A 17,817-nucleotide genomic window follows, 5' to 3' on the forward strand; every position below is an offset into this window, starting at 1 on the left:
CCTAGCCGGTTTGACGCACATCCCTTGCCTGGCGCATGTGCTGAATTTGGTGGTGCAGAGGTTCCTTAAAAACTACCCCGATATGTCAGAGCTGCTGCAGAAAGTGCGGGCCGTTTGTGCGCACTTTCGGCGTTCTCACCCTGCTGCTGCTCGCCTGGCAGCGCTGCAGCGTAACTTCGGCCTTCCCGCTCACCGCCTCATATGTGACGTGCCCACAAGGTGGAACTCCACCTTGCACATGCTGGAAAGACTGTGCGAGCAGCAGCAGGCCATAGTGGAGTTTCAGCTGCAGCACGCACGCGTGAGTCGCTCTGCGGAACAGCACCACTTCACCACCAATAACTGGGCCTCCATGCGAGACCTGTGTGCCTTGTTGCGCTGTTTTGAGTACTCCACCAACATGGCCAGTGGCAATGACGCCGTTCTCAGCTTAACTATCCCACTTCTATGCCTCCTTGAAAAAACAATTCGGGCGATGATGGAAGAGGATGTGGCACAGGATGAGGAGGAGGAGGAGGATGAAGAGGTAACATTTCCAAGGCTTTCAGGGCAGTCATTCGCAAGGGGCTCCGAGGGTGGGTTCCTGCACACGCAAACGCCAGGGACGCAATTGTCCAGCAGGGGCACAGTTCTGGAGGATGAGGAGGATGAGGAGGAGGAGGAGCTGGAGGAGGAGATGGAACCATGTTCACAGCAGGGTGGCACCCAGGCCAGCTCATGGCCATCACTGGTGCGTGGCTGGGGGGATACAGAGGACACGGACGATACACCTCCCACAGAGGACAGCCTTTCGTTGCCTCTGGGCAGCCTGGCACACATGAGCGATTACATGCTGCAGTGTCTCCACAACGACCGCCGAGTTGCCCACATTCTAACTTGTGCTGATTACTGGGTGGCCACGCTGCTGGATCCCCGTTACAAGGACAACGTACCGTCCTTAATTCACTCACTGGAGCGCGATCGCAAGATGCGCGAGTACAAGCGCACGCTGGTAGACGCCATGCTGCTGGCATTCCCATCTGACAGCGGGGCCACAGTGGAAGCACAAGGCAGAGGAGGAGGAGGAGGAGGTCGCCAACGCAACCAGGGCACCGCCAGCACCTTAGAAGGCAGGGTTAGCATGGCCGAAATGTGGAAAAGCTTTGTCAGCACGCCACAACAAACAGCAGCACCAGCAGCTCAGATGGAACGTCTTAGCAGGAGGCAGCATTTTACCAACATGGTGGAGCAGTATGTGTGCACACGCCTACATGTAGTGAATGACGGGTCTGCCCCCTTCAACTTCTGGGTCTCCAAATTGGGCACATGGCCTGAGCTTGCCCTTTACGCCTTGGAGGTGCTGGCGTGCCCTGCAGCCAGTGTATTATCTGAACGGGTATTTAGCACGGCTGGGGGCGTTATAACAGACAAGCGCAGCCGCCTGTCCAGAGACAATGTGGACAAGCTCACGTTCATTAAAATGAACCAGGCATGGATCCCACGGGACTTTTCCGTACCTTATGCAGAATAGCAATGGATACCGACCTTACCCACCCATTGTTCCATTTTTGCTCTTTCTCACTCTTTTGGGGTGTACCCTCATTTAAAATTTTTGAAAAGAAGCAGTGTTGGCTACCTCGTCCTCCTCCTCAGGGCCAGATTAATGTAGGGGCTATTGGAGCTGCAGCTCCAGGCCCCTACCTTTTATATAGGCCCCGGGTTGGCCATATTCACTGTTACCGCTCTTCTGTCACTTGTAAACACAGAAGTCTGGCTTCTATGCTCGCTTCCCCAGGCAGCACCCTCAGAACCTCCCCACACAGCGTGAAGGCCGGACAAGGAGGGACAGTTGGCGATGCATGGATGTGTTTATGGGCTTCAGAGACAGCATCCCATGTTGAATTAGGCATGCATGGCTGCACCCTTCCTCCTCTGGGTGCATGGCAAGGCACGGCCCTTAAGGCCCTTCAAAATCCTCAGCACCAAGCCCATGATGCTGTTAATCCGGCCCTGGTCCTCCTCCACCGCCGCTTCCACCTACACCGCCCATAGGTGTGCGCAGCCTATTGCATTAAGGTGTGCACCCCAAAGTTGAAATACACATGCATGTGTTTGCCAGCAGGGAGAGTAATGTATCGGGGCCATGTACCTGTAGGCAAGGAGAAATAGAGCAGAGCAGGTCCCAGGGAGATCTTTCCCATCTCCTCACTGGCAATGCTATGTGCCCTAGGTGATTAGGGTGTGCCCAGGCACACCCAGCACACCCTGTGCGCACGCCTATGTCACCGCCACATCCACCACCACCTCAACCTCCCTCCTACTCCATATGGGCCTCGTCCTTCAGAGATGAAGAAGAACATTGTTTTATTTTTCTGTTTTTTTTTGTTGTTTTAAGTTATTTCCCTATCCACATTTGTTTGCAGAGCACTTGCCATGCTCTTAATTACGTTTTGCTGCCATTTGCAGCACTCTAGCCCTTTCCTTTGGTGTTTTAGAGCCATTTTAGTGCCTTAAAGTTCGGGTCCCCATTGACTTCAATGGGGTTCGGTGTCCGGGAAAAGTTCGGTAAAAGTCCGGGACACGGACCCGGACTTTTTTTTAAAGTTCGGCCGAACCCGTCGAACACGGACATCTAGGTGTCCGCTCAACCCTAAATACCACCTTACACAGTGTATTCCATGCTTGGCTGTGAGAGAGACACAAAGACTTTAATTCGCAGACTTGCCTATTGTTGACTTCCCTATTGTTTGTGTATTGGGAGGGAATGTGTATTGTGATGAAGTTTACCTGTCTGTTCCATTGTTAAATGTTAATGACCGGGGGCGTGTCCAAGACATGGCGGAGTGAAGACTTGTGGTGAGCGAGCTCCGGCCATCTCCCTCTTTTTTACCAGCTTCTATACCACTACTCTATGCCCGGCATTAACTCCGGTCACCGCAGGAGGTCACGGAAACATCTGCGACCCTCCCCGCGAGCAGACATTCACAAGTTTTTCCATGGGACCCGTGCAGCCTCTGACCGCGCTGCCAGCCCGCGGTGTGTCCCCGCTCCTGCTGCCGAGATGACCAGCGCGCCCTCCTCTCCTGCAAACTCCGTTAGGTCGGAACCCTGGGCACCGTCGGGCACACTATGCCCTCACCGCTTTCCTGACCCTCTCCAGCTGCAGTCTGACATTGGGATGGATGCCGATTTACGGGCTCTTATTCAGGCCTTGCCCACTAAGCGAGAAATGGAGGCCTTGGTGCTCCGGGTTGAGGAAGCCCATAACAGAGACTACCAGGCAGTCCGCTCAGAACTCCAGCAACTTTCGGACCGGGTCTCGGTCGGGGAGACCTCCGTTACCTCCCTGGAAGCACGGGTTTCCCAACTAGAACAGCCACAGCAGTCCCGGGCGAACCGTGTCACCTCCCTGCAGCTTAAGATGGAGGAGATGGAGGACCACAGTCGGCGGAATAACCTTCGGCTACGTGGCCTACCTGAAGCCACTGGACAGGACTCCCTTCAGCCTACCCTGCTGGCTATTTGCCACCGTCTAGTTCCATCCATCCCGCAAGCTGACCTGGAATTTGACAGGGTGCATCGTGCCCTGGGCTCACGTTCTGCTGATGTTGATAGGCCCCGTGATGTTATCTGCCGGCTCCATAGGTATTCTCATAAAGAGATGATCTTGAGACAGGCCTGGGAGGTTGGAGACATTGACTTTGATGGAGCCCGGGTCAAGATTCTTCCTGACTTGTCCCGCGCTACTTTGCAACGGAGGGCATTGATGCGCCCACTCCTGGAAAAGATCAGACAGGCGGGTTGCACCTATAGATGGGGATTCCCTATATCCCTTACAGTTTGCAAAGGAACGTCTTCATTTACTCTGCACCATCCAGATGATCTACCGGCTCTTTTTCTGTTTGTGGACATTGCTCAGATTCCGGTTCCTGACTGGCTCCAGTGCCTGCCCAGCCCACCTCGACGTGTATCTTGGACTGCTGTCCGTGGCAGGGGTCTTCCGCCCCGGACGCCGAGAAGCCAGAGGAGACTGGATCCTGCCACTCTGCAAGATGTTAGAGAGGATTAATACGGCCACCCTGCGGACCCTATGCCATCATGACCTGTTTTTCTGACTACATGATTCCCCCATGATGCTACATGCGGAGCGGAGGTCCTGTTGTCCTAGCTGATATGCCCAAGATTTCCTTGCCCATCGGATTTCCCTACAGCTCTGATGCCCACGTCCCTCTCCTGTCAACAATGCTGGATCTTCGGTGGACAGCCTTCTTGACTGGTGGGTGCTTGTCTCCTGTTCCCCCCCCCTGCCCTTGCTCCGACGGGTGGGGGCTGATGAACCTTGCTGCTGACTGCAGTGGGGACTGCCCTGGACTGCCCAGCTGGTTACTCCCCCCCCCACACAGACTACTATGCTGCCCTACCATGAATAGCTGTTCTGTGGTCTGCCCGACCTATCCCATTCCTGTCCTGATCTGATCCTGAGCAGGGGTACTTTGGATATCCATGAGTACGGGAGTGGGGAGGGAATTGAGCTCTGTTTCCCTGACTGTCGGAAAGGGGATCTGCCTCTTGGGGGGGGCGCACTGCTGCTTATCTGCGGAGGTGAGGGTGTTCCCCCTCCAGGTGGGGGATTTGAAACTGCGACTGCTGCCCCTGCTTGTCACATATGCAGTCCTTGGAGAGATCCCGGGACACGCTTTGGGGGGCTGCTGGGCGGGTTGGCAGGGGGGGGCGGGCGGTATGGAGGAATATGTTATGGGGGGCTTTACCTAACTTTCATCAAGGCTCAGGGTACTGTGATGATTGTTTGGCGGGACCTCCCCCCGTCCTCTCTTTACATCAACATTTTTCCCCCAGGTACATGATGCTTACTGTTATTACTAACTGTTTTTCCTTTTATAGATTACTGTTCTCTGACATTTATGATGATGGCTAGTTCATTTCCGCAGGGCGTACATCGGGTGATTTTCTCCTGGTCGCTCTGTGGAAATCTCTCTGCTGCGTGATGTATTCTGTTTCTTGTGGGTTTTTTTTACTCTATTTAGCGGTATAGTTTTGATAAATGTTTACATGCCGAGGGAGCTCTGGTCTTAGAGCTCAGCTCCTTTGCCTGGTTCTACCCCACACTTAGGCCCACACCCCAGAGGGTTTCACTCTCGTGGACGGGTGTCCTTTTTGTTTTTTTTATCTCTTCTTCCTTCCCTTCCCCCTGTGTTTTTCTATCCCTTTCTTCTCCCCCCGATTGTAGTACACTCCACTCCGCGGTACCTGTATTCCTCCTTACCTCTTTCACCCTCTCCCTCCTCACCTCCCCCCTCTTCTCCCCCACTTCCCCCTTCCCCCCTTCCTGCTTCCCTCCTCCCCACCCTCCCCGCCCTTCTTCTTCCGGCATGGATCCCGTACGGGTGACCAACTGGAATGCCAGGGGCCTCAATGTACCGGAGAAACGGCGTATGCTTCAGGGAGATCTGCGTCAATCTCACTCAGACATTGCCTTTATCCAGGAGACCCATTTTAGATCCGATAAATCGGTTCTTTCCTACTGCATACCATGCCACTAATGTCGCTGCTAAATCTAAGGGTTTTTCCATCTTGCTCTCAAATAATATTCCTTGGTCCCTATTAGCTCAAAGTGTAGACCCCCATGGTCGTTTTCTATTTCTTAAGGGGCGTATTGGGGGCCAGTTGGTTACATTGGCCAACTTGTATGTACCCAATGCCCATCAGGATACCTTCCTTAAGAAAACCCTGACGGCCCTGGTGGAGTTCGCGGAGGGCCGTTTACTCCTGGGGGGTTAATGGAACCTTCCCCTGGACCCGTCTACTGACACATCCACTGGGGTGTCCTCGGTACCGCGGGGGTCCGAAGACAAATTGGTAAACTCCTCAAAGAGCTTCAACTGGTGGATATATGGCGTATTCTACATGCTGGCGAAAGGGATTACACTTTCTTTTCCCATCCACACAACGCGTACTCGCGTATTGACCTTTTCGTGGTTCCTCACCGGCTTCTTTTCTCCATAGTTGGCGTTGACATTGGCTCCATAACATGGTCGGACCATGCTCCTGTCACTTTGGAGGTGAGGCTGGGGGACGCGGATCGCGAATCGGACTGGCACTGGAGGCTCAACGAGAGCTTGCTTCAGAACCCAGAAGTGTTGGCGGATGTATCCCAGCAGCTCCAAGCATATTTTCAGCTAAATGATACCCAGGACAGCGACCCCGGCGTTGTTTTGGAGGCTCACAAGGCCGTAATTCGGGGTGTGCTGATTGCCCATAGGGCGAGAATTAAGAGGGACAGGGAGAGGCAGCTGACTAACCTCCTGGGGGACATAGCCCAACTGGAGGGACAACACAAGCGGCGCCTGGACGTCCTTGTTGGTGCCGAGCTGACCAAACTCGGGAACCAGGTGGCGGACCTGTTGAAATATCGCGCAAAGGCAGCCATCCAGCGTTGTAAGCGTACACACTACGAATCCGGTGACAAGTGTGGACGAGTGCTAGCTAAAGCCCTAAGAGACCAGTAGGCCTCTTCTTATGTTCCCTTCGTAACGGGTGTTGGAGGCTGTAAACTACATCTCCCCAGAGAGATATCCCAAATGTTTGGGGATTTCTATTCGGATCTTTACCACCTTCTCCAGGAGTCCTCCCACGCGGAAGCCGTCCGGTCCTACCTCGACTCGGTCCCTCTTCCGAGATGCCCTCGAGGAGGAGTTTACCCCAGAGGAACTGTCCTTGGCCATTAAGCTGGCAAAAAGAGGGAAGGCCCCCGGCCCAGATGGCTTTACTGTGATGTATTACCAACAGCTCTAGCACCAGCTTCTCCCCCATATGCTAAAACTGTTTAACGGGATTGGCCAATCTTCCACATTCCATACTGATTCTCTGCTGGCACACGTATCGGTTATACCTAAGGAGGGGAGGGACCCCTCGGCGTGTGGGAGCTACCGGCCAATTTCTATGTTAAACGCCGATCTGAAGCTCTTTACGAAACTACTCGCTTCCAGACTCCAGCCCCTTTTACCAGACCTGGTCCACCTAGACCAGGTGGGCTTCATCTCCACCAGGGAAGCCAGAGACAACACCATAAAGGCCCTGAACCTGATCCACCTGGCCAAAACCACGCGTCGCCCGACTGTCTTCTTGAGCACAGACCCCGAGAAGGCTTTCGATCGGGTGAGCTGGGATTATATGTTTGAGGTACTGAGACGGTTTGGAATTGGCCCACTTGGATCACGAGTATTTATTCTTGCCCCTGTGCTATGGTTAAGGTGAATGGGGTCTTCTCTAAGCCTTTTAAGCTTTATAATGGTACCAGACAGGGATGCCCCCTTTCTCCCCTTCTTTTTGCCCTCTCCTTGCCAAATCTCCTCCGCGAATTTGAGCTATACGGGGTGGTTTCCCACCTAAAAATCAATTACCACAAGTTGGAGGCAATGGGCGTGTCTCTACCTGCCCGGACTCTAGACTCCCTCAGTCACAGTTTTCCCTTCCGGTGGACTGATTCAGCCCTGAAGTACCGTCTGAACTTCCCTCCTCTTCTAACCGCTACCCGTACCTTGATGGATAAGTGGTCATCGGGACTCCATTGCTGGTTTGGTCGCTGCAACATCCTCAAGATGTCTATCCTGCCAAAATATCTTTATCTGTTCTTTATCTGTTTTAGGCCCTGTCGGTGGCAATCCCTGCAGCCTTTTTTAAACATGTAGATGCCGCCTTTACCAAATTTATATGGGCTGGTCGCTGCCCTAGGCTAGGTAGACGCATACTCACGATGCCCAAGGCACACGGAGGAGTGGCAGTCCCAGATGTTAGGAGATACTACCAGGCAGCCCATTTAAACAGACTTGTGGACTGGTGCAGGAATGCGAAGCTGAAGCTGTGGACGACACTGGAGATCTCATTTTTTCCAACCCATCTCCCGGGAGCCCCGTGGTGTGTTCGATCGGTACCTGCTCTAGTCAAACGACACCCCCTCATCGGCCCGACCCTCCGGATCTGCTCCTCAGCCCTAGCCTCTGTGGCAAATCAGACTGCACACTCACCCATGATCTTGGGCAACCCGGCCTTTCCGTTGGGCTGTGAGGGAGGTAGGTTTGGAGATGGGATTCTTCAGAGTGTCCCATTTCGGGGATGCTGCGGCTTGGCCTTCGCTCCTGCAGTTAACGGCGGCGGGTGGCCGGTTTGAGCTTACCCAGTGGATGGCACTTCAATTGCTCCATTTCTTCCACGAACTGGGACCCCGCTCGCTTTTCGATAGACCACTGTCTCCACTCGAGGCCCTTATATCGGGGAACACCACCTTGCCACATGCCCTGTCCCTGCTCTATGCCACACTTTCGGAGCCCCCGAGGGAGTTTGTCCTTTCCGGGACTCTTGAAGTGGAAAAGGGACCTACAGAGGACCTTTACGGTGACCCAACGTAGGAACATTCCCTGCTTCTCTCTGCGCTCCTCGATCTGCACACGTCTCCAGGAGACTAATTACAAAATACTGACGCATTGGTACTACACCCCGGTGAGAATCGCCGGCTTCTTTCCTGAGGCGTCGGACAGATGCTGGCGGTGCCTGAGCGACCGAGGTTCCATGCTCCATATGTTCTGAAGCTGCCAACGGCTGAGAGGTTTCTGGAAAGAGGTACGGAGGATCTCCCAACAGATGACTGACTTTGTCCTCCAGGATGACCCCGCTCTCTTTCTTCTGCACTGTTCCTCTATCCCACCAAGCCGCTATAAGAAATCAGTCCTACGCCATCTTTTCAATGCAACCAAGGTATGCATTGGCATCTGCTGGAAGTCCGCGGCCCCTCCCTCGATTCTGCTTTGGCTGTCCAGGGTTAAGCTCATTAATGACTTTGAGGACCTGATCCTAACTTCGCAGGGCAGGAGGGAACACTGCACAGCGACTTGGGGATGCTGGAATATGTTCATCCTCTCGGATGAGGGCAGAGCTCTTCAGGGTGCTTTCTGAACCCTCTGAGATATGGGCCTGGAAGCCCTTTTTTTCTCTCCTTCTCCTCCTGGCTTCCCCCTCCCTCCCTTCCCTCTCCCTCCCTTCCTTCCCCAAGCCTGCTATGCCCACCCCCCTCCCCCCCTTCTTATTTACTCAAACTGTCTACTTGGTACTACACTTACGTACGATACACCTAACTTTGTCATCTTTTTTGGTGAGAAAAGATTTTTCGGTTTACCTCTTTCACGTATTGGACGACGATGAATGCTGCTCTTAACTCTTAACTGTAACGCTCTTGCATTTTTTGTTAGTGAATGGATTTGCAGCTGCAGAATTATTACACTCAGTAGTCATGTAGAGATGTGTTGAACAAACATATCCAACTCTCAGGACTCATCACCGTGCACAGCCTGCTTTATGCAAATATACATACACTCAATATGATGTTCCTGGAGTGATAGGATGTATATGATAGAGGTGAGAGACAGGCGTTAGAAATGGTGAGCACTCAGTAGTAATATTCAGGAGAGTGGTAGGTGATGATAGGTAGTATGCAGATAGGTTTAGCAATCATGTATAGTAACAGGTGGTAGGGGACAGCAGATGAAGTATACAAGAGAGAGTAACCTAGTGCAATGATGTAGATGATGGTAGGCTCAAGAGCTAGCAATCTATGAAGTTATGCAGATGATAGAAATAGTGCTTACATAGTAACAGTCCTTTAGTATGCAGAGGTAGATAGTGTAAGTTAGTTAGGAAGAAATCCCCTGTGGGGTACTTATCACTAGTTGGGTTAGTAGTAGCAAGGTCCAGTAGCAAGAGAGTGATCCGGTAGCGAGATACGGGATCGGTAGCGAGGTTCCGGTTTTGTTCAGGCAAAGGAATAGCTAGAAGCTCCGGCAGCATAGGACAAGACTGGTCAAGCATGCGGTTTGAACGAGCAATGAGTGAGAGAAAACCGGCGATTGAAATAGCCGCTCATAGCGGCGCTCGGCGATGATGTCATCGTTCTTAAAGGTGTATGCGTTCCACCTAGTTAGCAAGGTGGGACGCAATATTAAGGTAGAAATGGGAAATAAGGGTACCAAAGGTACCAGAATCTTACAGTACCCCCCCTTAAGGCCGGCTCCGGAAGGCCTATAGCGCTGGTTTTTCCGGGTATTTCGAGTGAAATGTTCGTATAAGCCTAGGTGCGTGAACATCAGCAGTATCCAACCAGGTGTCGTCTTGGGGTCCATAGTTCTTCCATCTTATGAGATATTGGAGTCTTCCTCTGTGGATACGAGAATCCAGAATCTCCTTGATCTCATATTCTTCTCCGCCTTCAACTTGTACTGGAGGTGGAGGCAAGATGGTAGGCCTTATTCCTTGGTTAGGAACATGTGGTTTTAGTAGCGACACATGAAAGATGGGATGTATTTTGAGATCTGCCGGTAAGGTGAGTTGCACTGCAGCTTTTCCAATGAGTTTCTTAATTGGGAAGGGTCCCAGAAATAAAGGTCCAAGTTTTTTACTAGGGATCTTTAATCTCAAATTTTTTGTAGATAGCCAAACAAGATCCCCAATAGCATATTGAGGAGAGGGTTTTCTACGTAGGTCGTAGTACCTTTTTTGTTGACTATGGGCATGTGATATGGTGGTGTTGAGTAAACCCAGAGAGTCCTTTATTTGGGTGAGATAATCAGAGGCCACTGGGTTACTTGATGGAAGGATGCGTGGTGGAAGAAGAGTGGGATGAAACCCATAGTTCAAGTAGAATGGACTTTTCTTAGTAGTACTGTGGGTTGCGTTGTTATAAGCGAATTCCGCCAGCGGGAGGAGGTCCACCCAATCGTCCTGTAGGTATGAGGTATAGCAACGTAGATATTGCTCAATGCACTGGTTGACTCTTTCTGTCTGTCCGTTGGTCTGAGGGTGGTAAGGAGAAGTAAGTTTTCGCTCTATTCGTAGTATCTCACATATAGCTTGCCAAAACTTGGAGATGAACTGTGAACCACGGTCAGACAGAAGGGTCTTTGGAATACCATGTAACTTAAAGACATGTTTCACTAGCAATTCTTCTGTTTGCTTGGATGAAGGTAATCTTCGAATAGAAATGAAATGTGCCATCTTGGTCAGATGGTCCACTGACACTAGAATGGTGTTAAATCCTTTGGAAGGTGGTAGTTCTACTATAAAGTCTAAGGACACAACTTCCCATGGAACCTGGGGTATTGGTAGACTACAAAGTAGACCAGATGGTTTTGTAGTGTCAATTTTGGACCTTGCACAGATGTCACAAGAAGAAACAAATTTTTGTACGGTCGTCTTCATGTCAGGCCACCAAAACTGCCTAGTAAGTAAATTGAATGTTTTAGTCATACCCATATGTCCTGCCATAGGCACATCATGCGACAAATCCAAAATCTTGGTACGCATAGTAGGGGGTATGTAAAGTTTGTCGTTGTAATAGAGGAAGCCTTCTGCATCAGCACTTAGTTGTGGTGGAGGTGAATCTAGTCCTATGCTGTGCAAAATCTCTTCCTTCAGGGAACGAACAACACCGACAATACGTTCATAGGGTATTATAGGAATTGAAGGTATTTCGGCGTAGTTATCCTCGGTTAATCCTGACAGCGCATCCGCCTTTTTATTTTTGTCTGCAGGAGTGTAGGTCACCAAAAAGTTGAATCTTAAAAAGAATAAGGACCATCCTACCTGCCGGTGGGAAAGAGTCTTGTTAGTCTGAAGGTATTGAAGATTTTTATGATCTGTGTATATGAGAACTGGTAATCGAGTACCCTCAAGTAGGTGTCGCCAATTCTCCAATGCCAATTTTATGGCAAGCAACTCTTTTTCACCCACTGGGTAATTCACCTCGGGGCTGCTTAGTGATTTTGAGAAAAAAGCAACTGGGTGAAGTGGTGAAGTATTTGTTGGTCGTTGGGAGAGAACTGCTCCTACTGCCATATTTGACGCATCTACCTCCAGGATGTATTGAAGGGATGGGTCTGGATGGCGTAGTATGGGAGCAGAAGTAAAGCTTGATTTCAACAAGCGGAAAGCTCCATTTGCTTCTTCTGACCATTTGAATGGTTTTTTTATACTTGTGAGTTGTGTGAGAGGTCTCACAATAGCAGAGAAGTTCTTGATGAACTTCCTATAGAAGTTAGAAAATCCGAGGAATCTTTGTAATGCTTTACGAGTTGTTGGCACAGGCCAATCTAGAATTTAGGATATCTTGCTCATATCCATTTTGATTCCATTTTTAGATATGATGTATCCTAGGAATAGTACTTCTTCTTTATGAAATAAACATTTTTTTAATTTTACGTATAAGTTGTGTGCAAGTAGTCTGGACAACACGAGTCTTACATGTTTTATGTGTTCAGATAAAGATTGAGAATAAATAAGTATATCGTCCAGATATACTACAACACAAACATCAAGTAAGTCTCTGAAGATGTCATTTATGAATCGTTGAAAGGCTGCGGGAGCATTACACAACCCGAATGGCATCACAAGGTACTCGAACAATCCGTATCTGGTTCTGAATGCTGTCTTCCATTCATCCCCGTCACGGATTCGGATTAGGTTGTATGCCCCTTTTAGGTCCAATTTCGAAAATTAGGTAGCCCCGCACACCTGTTCAATAAGTTCAGGAAGGAGGGGTAAGGGATAGCGATCCTTTATTGTAATGGTATTTAATTGCCTGTAATCAATAATAGGCCTGAGACTTGAATCCTTATTGCGGACAAAGAAGAGTCCTGCAGCAGTAGAGGAAGTAGAAGGTCTGATAAACCCTTTCGCCAAATTCTCATCCAAGTATTCCTTGAGATGAGAGAGTTCATCCTGTGAAAGAGGATAAACATGACCGAAAGGCAACTTGCTATTAGGGAGTAGATCGATACAACAATCATAGTCCCTATGGGGAGGCAACACTTGAGCATTTTTCTCAAGGAAGACTTCCGACAAATCCTGGTAACATAGTGGTATAATCTCATCTGTCACCACAGACAGGATCTTTCCATATGATGAGAGATTACACGTGGTTTCGCAATAGTGAGAAGAGAAGGTTAGAGTTCTTGTTTTCCAATCAATGATTGGTTGATGTATGTGTAACCAGGGAAGTCCCAAAATAATGGGAAAATGTGGTGAGGTTAGTACATCAAAAGTGGTAGTCTCCATATGAGACTCATTGGCAGTGACAAGGAGTGCTTGTGTCTGTTTGGTGATTGGACCAGAGGATAACGGAATACCGTTAATGAAACTAACAGAGACAGGTTTGAGTTTTGAAATAATAGGTATTTTATTTAAGGTAGCAAAACAAGTATCGATATAGTTCCCACAAGATCCTGTGTCGATCATAGCCTTGGTGGTGATCCTAGTTTGGTCCCACTGTAATGTCAAATGAATAAAAAGATAAGGATTAGAAAAGGAAGTCGTTAGTCCCCCTAGCAAGACATTTGAACACTCACCCTCTTTTTTGCGGACAAGGGGACAGCCGCTTAACAAATGATCCGGGGAGGCGCAGTACATGCAGAGATGTTCGGATCTTCTCCTGGCATGTTCGGTAAAGGATAAAGGTGGACATATCATTCCTACCTCCATAGGAGTAGGGTCAACAGCCGACATCCGAGAAGGACTGGACAATGGCAATCCCATCTTCTCAGCCTTTCTTTCTCGCAGTCGTCTGTCAATATTGATACTGGTCTGTATCAGGGCATCCAAGGTGTCAGGTAAATCCGCTCGGGCGAGCTTGTCTTTAACGGCTTCTGATAGGCCGAGTCTGAACTGAGTTCTTAGAGATGTATCATTCCACCCTGAATCAAGGGTCCATCTCTTGAACTCTGCCACAAAGTCTTCAACAGGTCTCCTTCCTTGTTTTAAAGCCCTCAATTGGGTATCAGCAGTACTCTGCCTATTGGGGTCTTCATATAAACTAGCGAGTTGCGCTAGGAATAAAGGATAGGAATTGAGAAGTGGATCATCTTTCTCAAAGAGAGAGTCTGCCCAGGCACGGGGATCACCCGTCAGATAGGAAATAGTGGTACAGACTTTAATTTGGTCAGTAGGGTAGGTACGAGGTTTTAACAAGAAAAGCAATTGACATGCGTTTCTAAATTCACAAATTTTTTTCCGATCACCTGTAAACACTAGAGGAGGGTTTATCTTAGGCTCACAGGGCTGAGCAGCAGAGAGCTGTGCAAGACGGCCAACCTGCTGTCTCAAAGCCTGATTTTCGTTTTTTACCTCTGTAAGAGCAAGTATCAATGCATCTACTTGTTGTTTTAATTGCATTACTTGAGTGGGTAATTCTGCTGAATCCATATTTTAGGGCTCGTTCAATCTGTAACGCTCTTACGTTTTTTGTTAGTGAATGGATTTGCAGCTTCAGAATTATTACACTCAGTAGTCATGTAGAGATGTGTTGAACAAACATATCCAACTCTCAGGACTCATCACCGTGCACAGCCTGCTTTATGCAAATATACATACACTCAATATGATGTTCCTGGAGTGATATGATGTATATGATAATATAGAGGTGAGAGACAGGCGTTAGAAATGGTGAGCACTCAGTAGTAGTGTTGAGCGAACACGGACTGTATTATTCGTGTTCGTACCGAATAATTGGATTTTTTGTACCCGAACACGGACACGGACACTTTACTGTATGTTCGGGTAAAAATCCGTGTTCGGTCGTTTTATTTCCGGGTTTTGCATGCTTTGGCGCTCTTTTCATGGCGGGCTTTCAACAGCCAATCAACAATCGTTTAACTGGTGTGCCTTAAGCCATCCCAGCCATGCCTGCAAATGTCTCAGTAGCTGTGATTGGCCGTCTGAAGCATGTGACCAAGTCTTTATAAGTTCGAGGCAGCCGCAGCGGCGTCATTATGCTGCTTAGATTCAGGGACAGAGCACACATCAACGTGCTGGCTGCTGATTAGGGAAAGATAGGCAGGAAAAAACCATTTGTGTCCGGATAGAATTGAGGGACAGGTCGGAGTGTTTAGGCAGGGCGAGTTGTAGGCATTTTAGGGATAGAGTCTGCTGAATTATAGGGTCAGTGTCTTCTACAAACTACAATCGATATTGCTGTGTGGGGGGTGGGGTGAATCTGCACTCAATCCTGATCTACGATCTCTTCTCAATCCTGTTAGGGACAGAGTCTGCTGAATTTTAGGGAAACTGTGTTCTACAAACTACAATCGATATTGCTGTGTGGTGTGGGATTGGAGATAGGCAGGTGTCAGTGATCCACATCCATTTTTCTGTGTGTGAGCTGCAGTGAACACAATCTTTTTGGGCTGCAGTGAACACAATCTTTTTGGGCTGCAGTGAACACAATCTTTTTGGGCTGCAGTGAACACAATCTTTTTGGGGTGCAGTGAACAAAATCTTTTTGGGGTGCAGTGAACACAATCCTTTTTGGTGTGCAGTGAACACAATCTTTGTGGGGTGCAGTGAACAAAATCCTTTGTGGGGTGCAGTGAACACAATCTTTTTGGGGTGCAGTGAACAAAATCCTTTTTGGGGTGCAGTGAACAACATCCTTTTTGGGGTGCAGTGAACACAATCTTTTTGGGGTGCAGTGAACAAAATCCTTTGTGGGGTGCAGTGAACACAATCTTTTTGGGGTGCAGTGAACACAATCTTTTTGGGGTGGAGTGAACAACATCCTTTTTGGGGTGCAGTGAACAAAATCCTTTTTGGGGTGCAGTGAACAAAATCATTTTTGGGGTGCAGTGAACACAATCTTTTTGGGGTGCAGTGAACACAATCTTTGTGGGGTGCAGTGAACACAATCTTTTTGGGGTGGAGTGAACAACATCCTTTTTGGGGTGCAGTGAACAACATCCTTTTTGGGGTGCAGTGAACACAATCTTTTTGGGGTGCAGTGAACACAATCTTTGTGGGGTACAGTGAACAGAATCTTTGTGGGGTGCAGTGAACACAATCTTTGGGGGGTACAGTGAACACAATCTTTGTGAGGTGCAGTGAACACAATCTTTGTGGGGTGCAGTGAACACAATCATTGTGGGGTGCAGTGAACTCAATCTTTGTGGGGTACAGTGAACACAATCTCATACTTCTGAAGGTTTGAGGGTGCTGCCTGTTCCATACTCCCCCTACTCCTCATCTAGCCTTTTAGGGGTACAAACAATAGTAATTGGGGCCTAGTGTGGTTGTGTACGTGTGATATACATACACTTTTTTGGGATCATATTTTCTATTCCGCTATTTAATCAAAAACCTTTGGGGATCAGTTAAATTGGGGGATAGTCTGTGTTGGTACGTGTGAGAGAGATCCACCTTTCCAAGTTGTTGGGGTTCATCTCATACTTCTGAAGGTTTGAGGGTGCTGCCTGTTCCATACTCCCCCTACTCCTAGTCTTTTAGGGGTACAAACAATAGTAATTGGGGCCTAGTGTGGTTGTGTACGTGTGATATACATACACTTTTTTGGGATCATATTTTCTATTCCGCTATTTAATCAAAAACCTTTGGGGATCAGTTAAATTGGGGGATAGTCTGTGTTGGTACGTGTGAGAGAGATCCACCTTTCCAAGTTGTTGGGGTTCATCTCATACTTCTGAAGGTTTGAGGGTGCTGCCTGTTCCATACCCCCCCTACTCCTCATCTAGCCTTTTAGGGGTACAAACAATAGTAATTGGGGCCTAGTGTGGTTGTGTACGTGTGATATACATACACTTTTTTGGGATCATATTTTCTATTCCGCTATTTAATCAAAAACCTTTGGGGATCAGTTAAATTGGGGGATAGTCTGTGTTGGTACGTGTGAGAGAGATCCACCTTTCCAAGTTGTTGGGGTTCATCTCATACTTCTGAAGGTTTGAGGGTGCTGCCTGTTCCATACTCCCCCCTACTCCTAGCCTTTTAGGGGTACAAACAATAGTAATTGGGGCCTAGTGTGGTTGTGTACGTGTGATATACATACACTTTTTTGGGATCATATTTTCTATTCCGCTATTTAATCAAAAACCTTTGGGGATCAGTTAAATTGGGGGATAGTCTGTGTTGGTACGTGTGAGAGAGATCCACCTTTCCAAGTTGTTGGGGTTCATCTCATACTTCTGAAGGTTTGAGGGTGCTGCCTGTTCCATACTCCCCCTACTCCTAGCCTTTTAGGGGTACAAACAATAGTAATTGGGGCCTAGTGTGGTTGTGTACGTGTGATATACATACACTTTTTTGGGATCATATTTTCTATTCCGCTATTTAATCAAAAACCTTTGGGGATCAGTTAAATTGGGGGATAGTCTGTGTTGGTACGTGTGAGAGAGATCCACCTTTCCAAGTTGTTGGGGTTCATCTCATACTTCTGAAGGTTTGAGGGTGCTGCCTGTTCCATACTCCCCCCTACTCCTAGCCTTTTAGGGGTACAAACAATAGTAATTGGGGCCTAGTGTGGTTGTGTACGTGTGATATACATACACTTTTTTGGGATCATATTTTCTATTCCGCTATTTAATCAAAAACCTTTGGGGATCAGTTAAATTGGGGGATAGTCTGTGTTGGTACGTGTGAGAGAGATCCACCTTTCCAAGTTGTTGGGGTTCATCTCATACTTCTGAAGGTTTGAGGGTGCTGCCTGTTCCATACTCCCCCTACTCCTAGTCTTTTAGGGGTACAAACAATAGTAATTGGGGCCTAGTGTGGTTGTGTACGTGTGATATACATACACTTTTTTGGGATCATATTTTCTATTCCGCTATTTAATCAAAAACCTTTGGGGATCAGTTAAATTGGGGGATAGTCTGTGTTGGTACGTGTGAGAGAGATCCACCTTTCCAAGTTGTTGGGGTTCATCTCATACTTCTGAAGGTTTGAGGGTGCTGCCTGTTCCATACCCCCCCTACTCCTCATCTAGCCTTTTAGGGG

The sequence above is a fragment of the Pelophylax lessonae genome, assembly GCF_965119305.1.
Source record: "Pelophylax lessonae genome assembly, chromosome: 1".
Lineage (NCBI taxonomy): Eukaryota > Metazoa > Chordata > Amphibia > Anura > Ranidae > Pelophylax > Pelophylax lessonae.